The sequence below is a fragment of the Numida meleagris genome, chromosome Z (genome assembly GCF_002078875.1).
Source record: "Numida meleagris isolate 19003 breed g44 Domestic line chromosome Z, NumMel1.0, whole genome shotgun sequence".
NCBI lineage: Eukaryota > Metazoa > Chordata > Aves > Galliformes > Numididae > Numida > Numida meleagris.
In genome coordinates, this window is record NC_034438.1 from 54,655,331 (window position 1) to 54,669,362 (window position 14,032).

At 44.8% G+C, this 14,032-nt stretch overlaps 1 long non-coding RNA gene across 1 annotated transcript; it reads left to right on the forward strand.

The window, feature by feature from the left end:
• Window positions 62-12,164, forward strand: LOC110390144. The gene is made up of 5 exons (XR_002433596.1): window positions 62-838; window positions 1,484-3,321; window positions 3,475-3,586; window positions 10,064-10,138; window positions 11,489-12,164. It is a non-coding gene; the product is annotated as an uncharacterized LOC110390144 (long non-coding RNA).

Below are 14,032 nucleotides of genomic sequence, written 5' to 3' on the forward strand. Positions count from 1 at the left end.
CCCGGCCCGGCCCGGGAGTGCGCGGGCATCAAGAGGGCGGTGCCAGGGAGGGGGGTGCCGCTGTCGTCGCGCCATGAGGCGCGACTCCCGCCCGCCGCCTCACCCGAGGCCGCGGTCTGCACGGGGGAAGCCTTTTACTGGCGGCCGCGTGCCCGGGGGTCGGGGAGTCGCGTCCCTCGGCGGGTCTCCTTGCCGCTGCCAGCCCGCCTGCGCGGCACGTGGTGCAGTGGCAGGGCTCGTTGAGGCTACGCATCTGCGTTTTGTTTGCTTCTGGTCGTTGTGTCCAAGTTTTGTGTTTTTTGTTATTTTTTAAATTATTTTTACTGCTGTAAGAATTAATTTCCATACACTTCACTTGCTTCTTAGTTGCTACTGGTGCTTCCTTGCCACATTTGCTGGTATTCTGTTCAGCCTTAGGCTGTGTTTTTAAGTAGTGTTTTCTGAAATCTTCTCTGTCATTGACCCCTGGTGTAGTTGCCCACTCACCCAGTGTAGATAACTGAGGTTTCTTCTTGGAAAAATGTCATTCACACCAACACAATTCTCTTTTCATAGAATCAAAACCATGAAGTTGGAAAAGACCTCTGGGATCACCAAGTCCAAACGTCAGCCCATCCCCACCATGCTCACCAGCCATATCCCTCAGTGCCACATCTGCACGGTTCTTGAACATCTCCAAGGATTTTTCCATACACCTTAGCTTGTGCGTGCACAGTGTGTGTGTCCTGGAGGAGCTTTCTGCAAAGCTGCATGAAGTTCTTCCAACAAATGTTCAGTCAGTAGTGGGCTCTGGCTCACTGAGATTTCTCCCCTCCAGGAGCCCAACCGCAGGCAGCAGGTAGTCCTCACTCTTCCTTTGTGTAGGGCTGTAATGTTTCTATATGTACAAATAAGCAACGTGGGTGGGTTCCAGTCTTGTGGACTGAAGCTGCATTGGCGTGCCACCTATCAGTCATAACAAAACCTTTTTCTCAGGCGTTGTCTAAGGCACATGAGCAGGGTGCTGGTAGAATCACAGAATTGCTCAGGTACTTGCACTTCAGCCAGGTTTTCTTCCTTGTGTGCTGGCAACATGCGATAGAGTCATTCTCCCAAATTGCTGATTTTGCAAAGAGCTCAGGTCTCACACTGAAGACTTACTGAAGAGGATATTTTCTGCTAACTGCGTGGCAGTCTTTGCTTATTTTTGATGAGAAATTATTAATATAATGTAGGCAAATACATCATTTCTGCAGCTCCTTGGTACTTGCCATTCTCCCTGGTCTTGTCCTTGTAAATTTGATTTCACAGGCACAGTCTGTAACACAGCAGGTGCCAAGTGTAGCCTTCTTGTTTCATAGGATCCAACTAACTGTCTGCAGAGGATTCATTTAAAGAGTAGCACAGACAGGAATGGAAAAAAAAAACACACCAAAAAAAACTGTTTCTATTATACAGCAAAAAGAATGCTTCTCAACTGGTGTGGCTTTGTTTCTTGTTTTAGGTTGTTGAAGACCAGGTACTACCATAGAATCACAGAATCACTACTGTTGGAAAAGACCTCTGGGGTCACCACGTCCAACCAACCGCCAGCTCATCCCGCCATGCCCACTGACCATGTCCCTCAGTGCCACATCCACACGGTTCTTGAACACCTCCAGGGGTGGTGACTCCACCACCTGCCTGGGCAGCCTGCTCCAATGCATCACCACTCTTTTGAGAAGAAATTTTTCCTCATATCCAACCTGAACCTCCCCTGGCACAACTTGACACCACTCCTATTTTTCAGAGCAAGCACAGACTGTTCATTCTATCCTGAATAATCCTGCAGCATTTTCCCTGGGGAAAGCCTTTGTGTAGACATACATCCATGATACATCTGCATGACAGAAACTACTCCCACAGAAAAATGACTTGAGTTGATGCTGCAGTAGTGATCAGGAAGGGCTGGGTGGTGGGTGGAACTAAACTGCATTTTGGGATGGCTGTGCAGCTGGAGTTCACATCTGTAGAGCTCAGATGCAGAGACTCTTACATGAAATCAGCATGAGAGGTGAAAACAGATGTGGGTTCCAGCACAGTTAAATGGAGAAGTGCAGGTCCAAGGGGAGAATGAGCTGTTTCCTGTCAGTGCCTCATGCTCTGCACCTTAGCAGTGGGTAGAGAAGGATTAGCAGTGTGTTGGGTTTGTAGGCAACACTTTGAGCTGTTTGACTGCCCAAATTATCATAGAATGTCATAGAATCATTAAGGTTGGAAAAGACCTCCAAGATCTTCAAATCCAACCACCAGTCCATCTCACCATGCCAAATGACCACGTCCCTCACTGCCACATCCACACTGTTCTTAAACACCTCCAGGGACGGTGACTCCACCACCTCCCTGGGCAGCCCATTCTAATGCCTCACTGCTCTTTCTGAGAAGTATTTTCTAATATCCAACCAGAACCTCCCCTGGCACAACTTGAAGCTGTTATCTCTCAACAGGGGTCCCAGAATCAGACCTCTCGTCTTCAGTGAGGTGCGGGCACTGTAAGGAACCTGAGTGGGAGCACCCAAAAGGCAGCCAGCTGGAAACCTGCAAATGCAAGAGGCTGTTGTAGTCAGTCCTCCTTGCAGTGCTGTGATGGACTTGGGTCTTTAGAGAGGTATGTCCAAGTGCTTCTCCGTGAATAAATGCTGGTGGTTGTTTTGAAGTAATCAAGCAGAGAGCAGCCTTTGCAAATAAGTTCAGCAGCAGGAGATGGAAGCTGCTGTGCCACAGCTCATAGGCCTCTGTTCAGTGGGGTAATAGTCAGCACATTCACTTCAGAGACTGATACAGGGAACGTAAAAGGCCCATCTATCATGACAGCTAGGATATGTGCCAGCCTTGTGAGTGGGTGGATGCGCTAACAGAAGTCACTGTCTGGGTTCAGCAGCACATCTGAGGTAGAGAAGAGGCAGTGGGACACCCGAGAACCCAGGTTTTCGTGGTGTTGGAGATGTCAGAACAGCTCACCCAATGCATGCATGATGCATCATCATGAGTAAAGACATTAGGTGGAAATTCTTTACTTAGAAAGCGGTGAGGCCCTGGAATGGGCTACCCAGAGAAGCTGTGGGTGCCCAATCCCTGGAGGTGCTGAAGGCCAGGTTGGATGAGGCACTGGACAGCCTAATATGGTGGGGGGCAGCCCTGCCCATGGAATGGGACTGGAACTGGCTGGGCTTTGAGATTCCCTTCCAAACTATGCCATTCTATGATTCTACAATTCTATGTTCTGCCACTTCTGAGGAGTGAAGAGTGCAAGGACCAGCAGGCTGCACTGATGGCTGGAGGATGTGGCTGTGATTTGGAAAGGTATTTGGTTGCTGAGCTGGCAAAGGGGCCTGGCATCCATCTCCTCTTCTGCTATTATTTCACCTTTTTTTTTTTTTAATAATAAAACTAGCATTATAGTCAACATTCCTAACTGCAGCAGAGAGCCCTGAGCCTTTGCTCTTTATTCTTTAGAGACCCCAACTGTAACATTAGGAAGAGTGGTGTGGTACAGGTGTTCCTCTGCCAGCCTTCTTCCAGAGTGCACTAGGTTCAAGCAGCAGATGTTGGTGAGGATGGGCTACAAGTAAGTGATAAAGCATTAATTGCTTCTTAGGTGCCTGGTTATGTGTAAGACTTGACTATTTTAGCCTAAGTGGGAGGAGAATGGTTTTATGACCTTATAATTAGCATTTGTGTGAGATTAACAGCAAGACTTACTAAAGCATTTCTGATAACACGGTTTCCTTTTTTACAGTGCTTAATTAAAAAAGAACACTTCAGTGTGTTTTATAACACATCTTTAAATAAGCAAACAGAGAAACCTAAATTACAAGGGATGGTCTAGAGGTCTCTGCTACTGAGATTCATGGTATCTGAAATGTATCTGGAAAATTAAAGAAAGCTGATAGTCTGGCAAAGAGTGAATTGGGCAGAGGGCAGAGCAGTGATACTCAGGCACATCTTGAGGTGATGATTAGAGTAGCTGGGGAGAAACCAGGTTAAGTAAGAGACCCAAACTGGTCATGGTAGTCTAACATGCTACAATATACGCTTGCTGTCAGCTTTTCTAATGGCAGTGAAGCACAACTGCTTTCATATATGTGAGCTGTGAGTTCATGATGCATTTACCCCCTGCATCTCCCTTGCACATCTTTTCTTTCTTCTCTCTACCAGTGGCCTCTTCATTTCCGCCTCCTTCTATGAGGTGCTTGTAGACTTTTTTTCCGAAAAACTGGGATTTTCAGGAAGCATAAAGGGAATTACTTGCCCAACTGCCAGTGCATTTCGATGTGCCTCACAATCTCACACTCACATTTTTAGAGCATTTGAACTCCTTGTCTCCTCAGATCGCTACTATTAGATTGTCAGTTTTCTTTTCAGCACTCTGTGACTTTGGTCACAGATGGCTGCAGCAATCTGCAGCTACGTCTGGTTGACAGAGCACATGACACTGGCATTGTGCTTATATCTAATATTCCTAACAGGAGAACTCAGACAGGGGCTGGTGAAACTACTGGAGGACCTCCTCTTGGTCCTGAGATATAGTTGGGAAGCAGGGAGCTGAACACTGGACGTGGCTTCAGTCAATCTCTGAACGCTTCTGTGTCTGACAGGTTGGAAATGGTCTTCTGACTTCTTGTTTAGGTTTGCCTCTGGTGGCCCCAGGTTCATCCCAGGAACCTGGCTTACTCACTTTTCTGAGAAAATTCTTGCTGTGGTCATATCAAATGAATTGTACTGAGAAGATGGCTACCAACTGTTTCTTGGGACCTCAGGTCTACATTATGCTTTATAAACACCATGAAACACATCACTCTGAAGTTTACATACTTTGCCCAGAAATAAGGCTTTACTATTGCCTTCTTGTTTTGGTGGAATGAACCCCCATCACACCAACACCCAGCATATGCCAGTATCAGCTGGCTTAAATCACTGCCATTCTACTAAATTTGAAAAGAATGATCTCTGAACCATAGTCATGTGTAGTCTGGTTCCTTTATTTTCCATGCAGGTCCCTCCTGCTAAGGGAAGTGAGCTTGTAACAGGAGGTGCATGAGTACCTGCAGCTTGTGAGTACTTCTCGGTCCTGTTTACCCTTTGCTTTCTTCCATCACTTTCTGCTTTCTTTCATCAGGTAGCCCGCATCTGAAATGTGGTGAGAAGCTCCTCTCTGACCTCTGAGGCTGGAGGCCTTATTGTGCTGACCTGTCAGAGGGAAATCTGGGAGGTGTTGTGCTCTTGAAAATAAAGAGTCCTGTCATCTTCAGTGTCTTCCTGGGAATGATGGCCTTTGTGAGCGGTGTGCTTATTGGACTTTCTGGTCTTACTGCAAACAGGGAGATGAAAGAATGTGCATTTTCTGATTGCCCACAGCATGGCTGTGTGGTACAGGTTGGAAACACATCTCATGGATGCTTTGTGGAGTTGCACTGCTGTCACGGGGAAACATGGGTGCTTCTGCTGTCAGTGCTTGTCTAAGAAGCAGTTCTGAGCAACTAGGCATCATTTATTTTATGTGCATGAGATAGAGGATTGCCCAGTGCAGAAGCTATGCACAGCCATGGCTCAAGACTTTGCAATCTGTGCGATCAGGGACAAGCGCCCAATACAGGGTCTGTTGTGACAGGACAAGGAAAGAAGGTTTCAAACTAAAAGATGGGAGATTTAGATTGGGCATAAGGAAGAAGTTTTTTACAGTAGGGCTAGTGAGACACTGGCACAGGTTGCCAAGAGAGAGGTGGTGGATGCCATGTCCCTGGAGACACTGAAGGTTAGGCTGGATGGGGCTCTGAGCCCCTGGTCTAGTGTAGGTGTCCCTGTTCACTGCAGGGGAGCTGGACTAGATGACCCCTAAGGGTCTCTTCCAACTCAAACGATTCTGTGATTCTACGATTCTATGAGTGCCTTTGACCAGTGCAGCAGACCATACCATTTCTTGAATCCACCAAGCAGAGGAGACCACTGGCTTTTGCATGTTACTTTCCCCTTCCCGCAACACCTTCCTCAGCAGATGTTTTTGGAAATACTGCACAAAGTGTTCATCACCACTCATTTTGGAGAGGAAAATAAAGGCGCTGGGGTTTGCTCTGAGCAATGTGTGGCTGTTCTTCCTGGAGGCTGCAGGACTCCCAGCTACAGTCCACAAAGTCTTCTTTGACATTTAAAGCTGTAAATGGCTTGGGGTCTGGCTGCCATGGAGACATGATCTCAGCCATCTGACGCACAGTGTTTGAGCTCAGACAGGGACTCGAATCAATGGCTCCAGAAAGGAGGCAGCGGGGCATTATCAATGAAATGTTCTTAGCTGTAATGCCTCCTTGTTGGCCTACAGACCGTACTTTCTTTGCAGCTACCTGGAAGGACTGTAGTCCTTGTAGGCTTTGTCTGGATAGAGTGTCACAGCACTTCTATTTTTGCAACAGCTTGAAGTGTAACTGAAGTTTCAGTAGGATGCATTATTTATACCTGTGGACACCGATATGTGTCGGAGGGAGGGAGGTGTGAATGTTTTCAGAAGCTGCAGATTGGGATTTTCAAACCAGTAAGAGTACAGAGGAGTCAGCTTCCACCTAGGCTGCAGCAAGATGTGGGCACCAAAGTTCGTTCTTTCTTTTGGGAGGGAGTCTCAGTCGCAATCTGTAAATTACCTTTGAATCATGTTCTTCTGTCTGTATAGCTGGAAGATGCTTCATGTTGCAATGGATAATAGGTGAAACACTGTGACCCAGCACCCAGCATGCAGCGTGCATAGGTTGTGCATACTGCAGGAACAGCCAACAAGCAGCTGCTGTCACACGGCTCCAGGACAGCATTGCTGTCTTGCTGAAGTCTCCAGATTTTAGGACCACTTCTTGTCTAAAATTTTAGAGTTTTAATGTTGACAAGCCATTTATCTTTCCATTTGAAATTTTCCACTGTGCTGGAGACAAGCGTTCTAGCAAGTGAAACACATTATGCTTTGGAGCATCTCCCAGCACCTTCCAAAGGTATGCTTTAGCAACATCAGCTTCTTTGCTGAGACAGATGAGATGGAAATCATGATTTTTTTTTTCGACTACCGTGTGCTTGGATGACATAGCTATCTAGAATTTTGCAGTCCACTCATATCTTAGTGGTTCTCGTGAGAGGTGTATGAGTAACATTTGGGGAAGCTGCTTGATGTAATCCTTCATAATGGTAGTCACAACAGAGATCTTAAAACAAAGGACTCTGTGTTTTACCAAGAGAAACCACAGTAACAGGTTTCAGTGTAAATGAGAGCTGTATTGCCTTCCATCAGAGATGACTTGAAAATAAAGTACTTTGATGGTAATACTGCAGATGTCTGCAGGAAACCCAGCACAGCCTTGAACACTGTAGTTAGATAGCTGTGCAAAAAAGTACATGAAGGGAAGAGCTAATGTGCAATACTTCTATTTAAGATAGAGGGAGGAAATAGAAATTGTGATAGCATGCTATTTCAAGTAATAATAGAAAGTACTTGATGTTTACATGGTGAATGGATCAATACTAATTCTGTAGTCAGGGCACATACAGTAGTTTGGATTATACAAGTGATAGATGCACTTGGTATAGCTGAAATTTCCACCCTGCAACATTTATTTCTCAGAGCATGTTCGATGGAATTTTCCACCCAACTATCTGAAAGGATTTGCATAAGAATGGTGATAGAGCAGTATTCTTTAATGATGTGCTTTTCTTTGTTAAACTTCAAAAATGTCTACGATGCATGATGAGGTTCGGATGAATTGCCAAGCTAATGCTTTTATATTTTCTTTAAAGAGCTTATCTTCACTGTGTTGTGGGAGTTACTTTATATTGTTGTCATAAAGGCAGTAGCAGTAAAGCCGACTTTGTAGCAACCCTGGTAGGTGCCCCCTCCTCCTTTACCTCAGGTCTTCAGTACTGCTGAAGGAGACAGATTGCAATACCCATTACCAAGCACCTGTCTGTCCTACTGTTAGCTCATTTGTACTGCTTCTGTGGTGCTACACATGGCATTACTCATGGCTGCACTGTGTCATTTTACATTTAAAGCAGTGACCCTCTTCACATTTAATCTAGATCAGCCTAAGTTGCTGTACTGTTTGTGGAAACTGGGTCAAAGCCAGGCTCTTCCCAGGATGATGTCTTGATTTAAGAGAAACTCAGGATTAAATCAAACATCCACATCTTCTGCTAGTGGAGATTTTTACGAAAGGATAGAGAAAACTCATTTTTTCTTCCTTTGCCTCTTCCAATAGAAGTCTAATGAAGAAAAAATAAACTGTGAGGGTAAAGCTGCTTGAAATGTTAATTTTGGGAATGCAACCTGTGTGAAGCAGTGTTTCTTTTCTTGGCCATTAGTCCAGTGAGTCACCTTCTAAACTGTATTGTAGTGATGCTATTCAGAAACCTCAAACTACTGGAAAAATAAGGAAGACAAGTGACTGCGAGGTTTCTCATCAAATCATTGCATGGAAGGATTGCATTTGATTAATGTTTCTGAAAAGATAATAGTAGCTGCATATCCTGGAGGTGAACATTCCAGCAGTATATGAGGGTTGCTCTGAAAGTAATGCCCCCTATTTTATGATGTTGGCCTGAAACATCAGAGATGGTTGTTAGTGGTTTACAATAGAGGCTGAACCTTCCTGCCAACATCCCATTACATTTTGCTGCCGTATGACAGATGGCAGCAGGGAGGCAATCTGACACAAAGGTGTCTGGCATGGAAGTGTGTATGAAGCAAAGGTGTGTCTCTGAATTCCTCCATGCAGAAAAAAATGTCACCCACTGACATTCATCCATGCCTGGTGAATGTCTATGGAGACCAAACAGTGGATGTGAGCACAGTGGGGTGGTGGGTGGTGCATTTCAGCAGTGGCAACAGTGACATTGGTCACCTGTGCTGGTGCAAATTGTTAATGAGTGTGGCATGCAGGCTCTTGCTCATGGCTAGCAAAAATGAATAGCTAATGGTGGTGACTTGAGAAATAGTGTTTTGTAGCTGAGAATTTATTCTATCAAACAGTGTTATCTTTCTATCTGTTGTGGTTTCCATAGAAATAAATAGGAGGCATTATTTTCAGAGTGATCTATGCATGAGAGCCCAACACATCTCGTGGGTTGGTGTCAGTATTTAGTCAGTGTATCAGTCAGGACTGATGCACCTTTATGTACTCTGCTCACTTAACTTCAGCCTATCTTCCAAAGTTCTCCAGACTCTAGGAATATTCTTTGTATCAAGAAGAGAACATAGGTATCTAAACTAAAAGAAAGGAGGATGGGAGTAATTAGGGGCTGCACTGTCTGCTAGTTTAATCTACAGCAGCTTTTGTTTGCTTCAGAATGGTTGAGTGGAGTGTACTGTTAGATGCCCCTAAGCCCTCTCTGCCCCATGCTGAACGATCCCAGCCCCGCAGACCCTCCTTCCAGGATGAGTGCTCCAGCCCCCCCATCCCATGGGCCTTCACTGAGCCTCTGTGGCTTACAGAACCCCCAGACATGATGCAGGGCCTGGATGAGGCCCTGATGGGTGCTGAGGAGAGGGGCCCCTAGCTGGTAGGGCAGGCTGCCTGCTGCTCCTACTTCAATTGCATGGTGTCCCTGTTGGCCATTTCCTTCAACAAGTTCTATATTTATGCATAAATATTTGCCTAAACTGTGTTTTTTTAAAAAAAATGTGTTTGTGCTGATGTATAAGCCAGCATGTTTAAGCCATGCCATCCATAATTTCATGCTTGCATTTGTTGAGTTTGTGAGGTGTGACCGATTCCCCACATCTCTTAAATCAGTACTGCTCTGACTCATGCGCAGTCCACACCACAACACAGCTCTCGTCCTTCTGGAAATGTTTCCTGGTGGTGGCACACTATGTTTAGACTTAGAATCATAGAATCATTATGACTGGAAAAGAACTAAGATCACCACGTCCAACCACCACCCCATTCTTACCATGCCCACTAACCATGTCACTCAGTGCCATACCTACACGGTTCTTGAACACCTCCAGGGATGGCATCCATTACATGGATTTGAGAAGGGAGGATGTCCTAGCTGTGGTTCCTCTTGTTAACAGGAATGAATATGGCCTAGTGAGGCTGATGGCCACTTAGGAGGGGATGCTGTCACAGTACTGATGCAAAAGCGGAAGGTATGTGGAAAGAGTAAAGGACAGCTTTAAGACACACTTCTGTATACGTATGTGCTATTTTATGTGAATGTCCTTTTTTTAAAAAACAAACAAACAAACAAAAATATGCCAGACTTGATCCTGAAAAGCTCTGCTATCCATGACAAAACTGCCTGTGTGCCTGGGTTAATTCGTTACTTGCATATGGCATACATGCCCTTCCCACATTGTTGCCCCATAGTGTTGGGCAAGGTGTGCAGCATTGGAGGAGCTGTGTTGTGGAGCAGGACTTCACGGGGATCTGTGTCTCATCAGATGTCACAGATATCGACAACCGAGAGGCCCAAATTCTGCCTGCTAAAATGGCAGCATGCTTAAAAATCAGAGTCCAAAAAGCTTCTAGCAGGAGGGTACAAGATGAAGGTGCATGCATGTTTCTTGCTATGCTTTACACTCTAGTCTTAGTTGCTATTCTGCTACAGCTCTGTCTGACACCTCAGCATGCCAGCTGCACTCATTTTACACAACAACTGAATCCCCAATTAGTGCAATTGATGTTATTTTACCATTTACACCTGTTTTCTGGCAATGAACTTCTTCAAGACTATGTCTGGTGACTCTGCGGAGTCTGGTGAGCCCTGGCCACCAGAATTTTTGTTTTATGCCAGTGTTAGAGCAGGTGAGCAAATGCCTGTTCTGTGTAGTGTGAAAGGGCAGTAGGTTCCAGCTTGAAACGTGATTGCTCCAGATTTAATCGCCATAACAAGAAGCTGGGTTTTGACTACGTAAGTCAGCATAGCACTGGCTATGGCAACCAGCTTGGTGCTTCTTTTCATTCTGGAGTGTATGTCCTCTCTACATGTTACTTTAGCTTGGTTTTTTTTGTGTTTAATTAACCAATGCGGTGAGACTGAGAAATAACTGCTGCCTTTGTATTGGTAGAAGATACGGTATTTGTAAAGCTATTACAGTGAAGATAAAGCTTTATAACAGTGCAGGAAATAAAGCCCACAAAATTATTTGAGAAGCCACGCTATCCAGGATAAATGTTACAGGAAGCATTAACCTTCCATAAAAATTCCTTTGCCAGTGAGGAATTTAATACACAGCCTTTGTGAGAGAAGATAATATACCTCAGACATGTTCTGAAATGCTTTATTTAAGAATTAGACATGAGGAAAACCTGGGTTGTCTGAGGTTTAGGATATTTGCTTTTCAATATTTAAAAATTTTTTCTCATTGATGCTTAGAGGCACGTAGATATGTAAGAAAAGGATGATATGTTCTGTATTGTATACACACGCATGATGTTTTTTTGACTTTCTTTCTCTGGGTACAGCAATCTCCCATGCATTTTTTTTCCTCTAATAGGTGCTTGGATGAGGATATGATCACAGCTGAATTGCTCAAACCTGCTTCAGACTACTTTAAAAGACACTGAAGTGCTTATCATAGCAATTTGGAACCAGAATTCTTTCTAAGCTGGAAAAAAAAAACAACACCCCAATGAAAAAAAAAAACACACAAAATGACACCACCGACAATAAAACAATAACAATGAAAAAACCCTCAGTTTTGTTTCTCCTGTTACAGGCTTTAGCTGGACAGTACTGGAGATGTAAGCTGTTTGAGGCCAGTTCCTTCTTCTCATCCCATCCTGCCACTTTGCAGCAGCCTGTTCATCTGGGGCTTGGTGCTGGAACCTCTTCTCTAGCAAGGCAAAAGGAATGAGGTGGAGGCCTCCAGTCTGCTTTGCCAAATAAGTGGTACAGCTACGTCACCAGCTGCACTTTGGTCTGGGCTGCAACCAGGACTGAAGGTGTGAGATTTTCCTGTCTCAAGTCTAGCTGCCAGAGTGGTACAGTTTTAAACTCCACTTACTCCACTTACTTGTGTCTGGTCAAAGGATACTCAGCACAAGTTTTATTCCTTCCTTTTGGGTGGGTGGACCAACTCAGTGGCTTCTCTTGCTGTATTTGGTTTGGCCAAAAGCTGCAGTAGTGTCTTGTGAAGCCTTCCTAAGAGACAAATGTGTTTTGGATTAAGGCAGTTGGAAGAAAGAATTTTGTTGCAAATATTTTTTTCTTAGGTACAGAAAGACTTGCTTAGCCAAGTGCCCCTTTTGCAGTCTCTTGAATGTTATTTAGTTTGCCCTCCTGCACAGGAATGGTCAGATCGTGTTGTCTCTTGCTTCCTGACTCAGGTTTGATTCATCAGTGGCTGTTAGAGAGTGTAGCTTCCCATAATGACTCCAAGTAGTGGGATATTCCGCGTGGGAGATTCTGGTCTACTGCTCCCATAAAACATTTCTACTGTGCACACCAGATCTACACTACTACTGTTGTCAAAAAGACAAAATACACCTCTGCATGTTACCTGACCCACATTTCAGCAGAGACTGTGTCCTCAGCCACACCTTCTGGAGGTCTCTGCCACCTTTCATAGGAAGTCAATTCTTTGGTTAGTAAATGTTAAGAGCTGTCTGTCCTTGGTGTGTACTTAGAACAAACTGCAGATAAAATGCTTGCAAATAATGATCTGTCCTAAGTATTGCATGAAGCTTTCCAAAAATAGCTGTCCATAAGTAAAAATAATCCTGAGGTTGTGTATTAATAGAAGATGCTTCAGGTCTTCTCCTTACTTCTGGTACAATAGAAGAACAAAAAATGAGAGGTCTGAAATACTTACTGCAGAGACTACTGATGTGAAGAGATCTTGGTCTAAAAATACTTGAAGTCTTTTAAAGGGACCTACTTTTTGAAAGAATGCTGAGTGCTTGTCTTCCAAAAAGTGTGTGATTTTGTGGTGGTTTGATACAAGTTCACATAGTCTTTTTCATTGTCTCGGCTGGTTTTGTATTACTGTTATCTCACAAGCTCTACACCATAACATGACCCACCTAGCTGTTTTTTTCAGTTTTGTCGTAATGTTTTTAAAGTGAAAGAAGTTAGCAGTAGATGAGTTATTAATGTGAAGAACTGAATGCATAAGGACTTTTCAAAATATCCCCTTCCTTTGAGATATTGGAAAAAATAATTGCTGTTTCATGTATTTATCATTTGGTATGGACTGCTTGTCTTGCTTGAGGGCCTAGAGGCTCCAAATGAAATTTCACTCTCCTGTGCTATGTGCAGGACAGATCATAGAATCATAGAATCATAGAATTAGCTAGGTTGGAAAAGACCAACAAGATCATCCAGTCCAACCATCCACCTACCACCAGTAACCCCACTAAACCATGTCTCTCAACGCTATATCTAAATGTTTCTTGAACACCCCCAGGTACAGTGACTCAATCACCTCCCTGGGCAGCCCATTCCAGCACCTGACCACTCTTTCAGAAAAGTAGTACTTCCTAATGTCCAGCCTGAATCTCCCCTGGCGCAACTTGAGGCCATTCCCCCTCATCCTGTCACTAGTTATAAGAGAGAAGAGGCTGACCCCCAGCTCATTACAACCTCCCTTCAGGTAGTTATAGAGAGTGATAAGGTCTCCCCTGAGCCTCCTCTTCTCCAGACTGAACAATCCCAGCTCCCTCAGCCGCTCCTCATTAGGCATGTGCTCCAGACCCCTCACCAGCTTCATCGCCCTCCTCTGAACAGTCTCCAGGGCCTCAATTTCTTTCTTGCAGTAAGGAGCCCAAAACTGGAGACAGTGCTCGAGGTGCGGCCTCACCAATGCTGAGTACAGAGGGACAATTACTTCCCTACTCCTGCTGGCAACACTATTTCTGATACAAGCCAGGATGCCATTGACCTTCTTGGCCACCTGGGCACACTGCTGTCTCATGCTCAGCTGAGCATCGACCAACATCCCCACGTCTGTTTCCTCTACACAGTCTTCCAGCCACTCTGCCCCAAGCCTGTAGTGTTGCTTGGGGTTCTTGTGGCCAAAGGGCAGGACCCGGCACTAGGT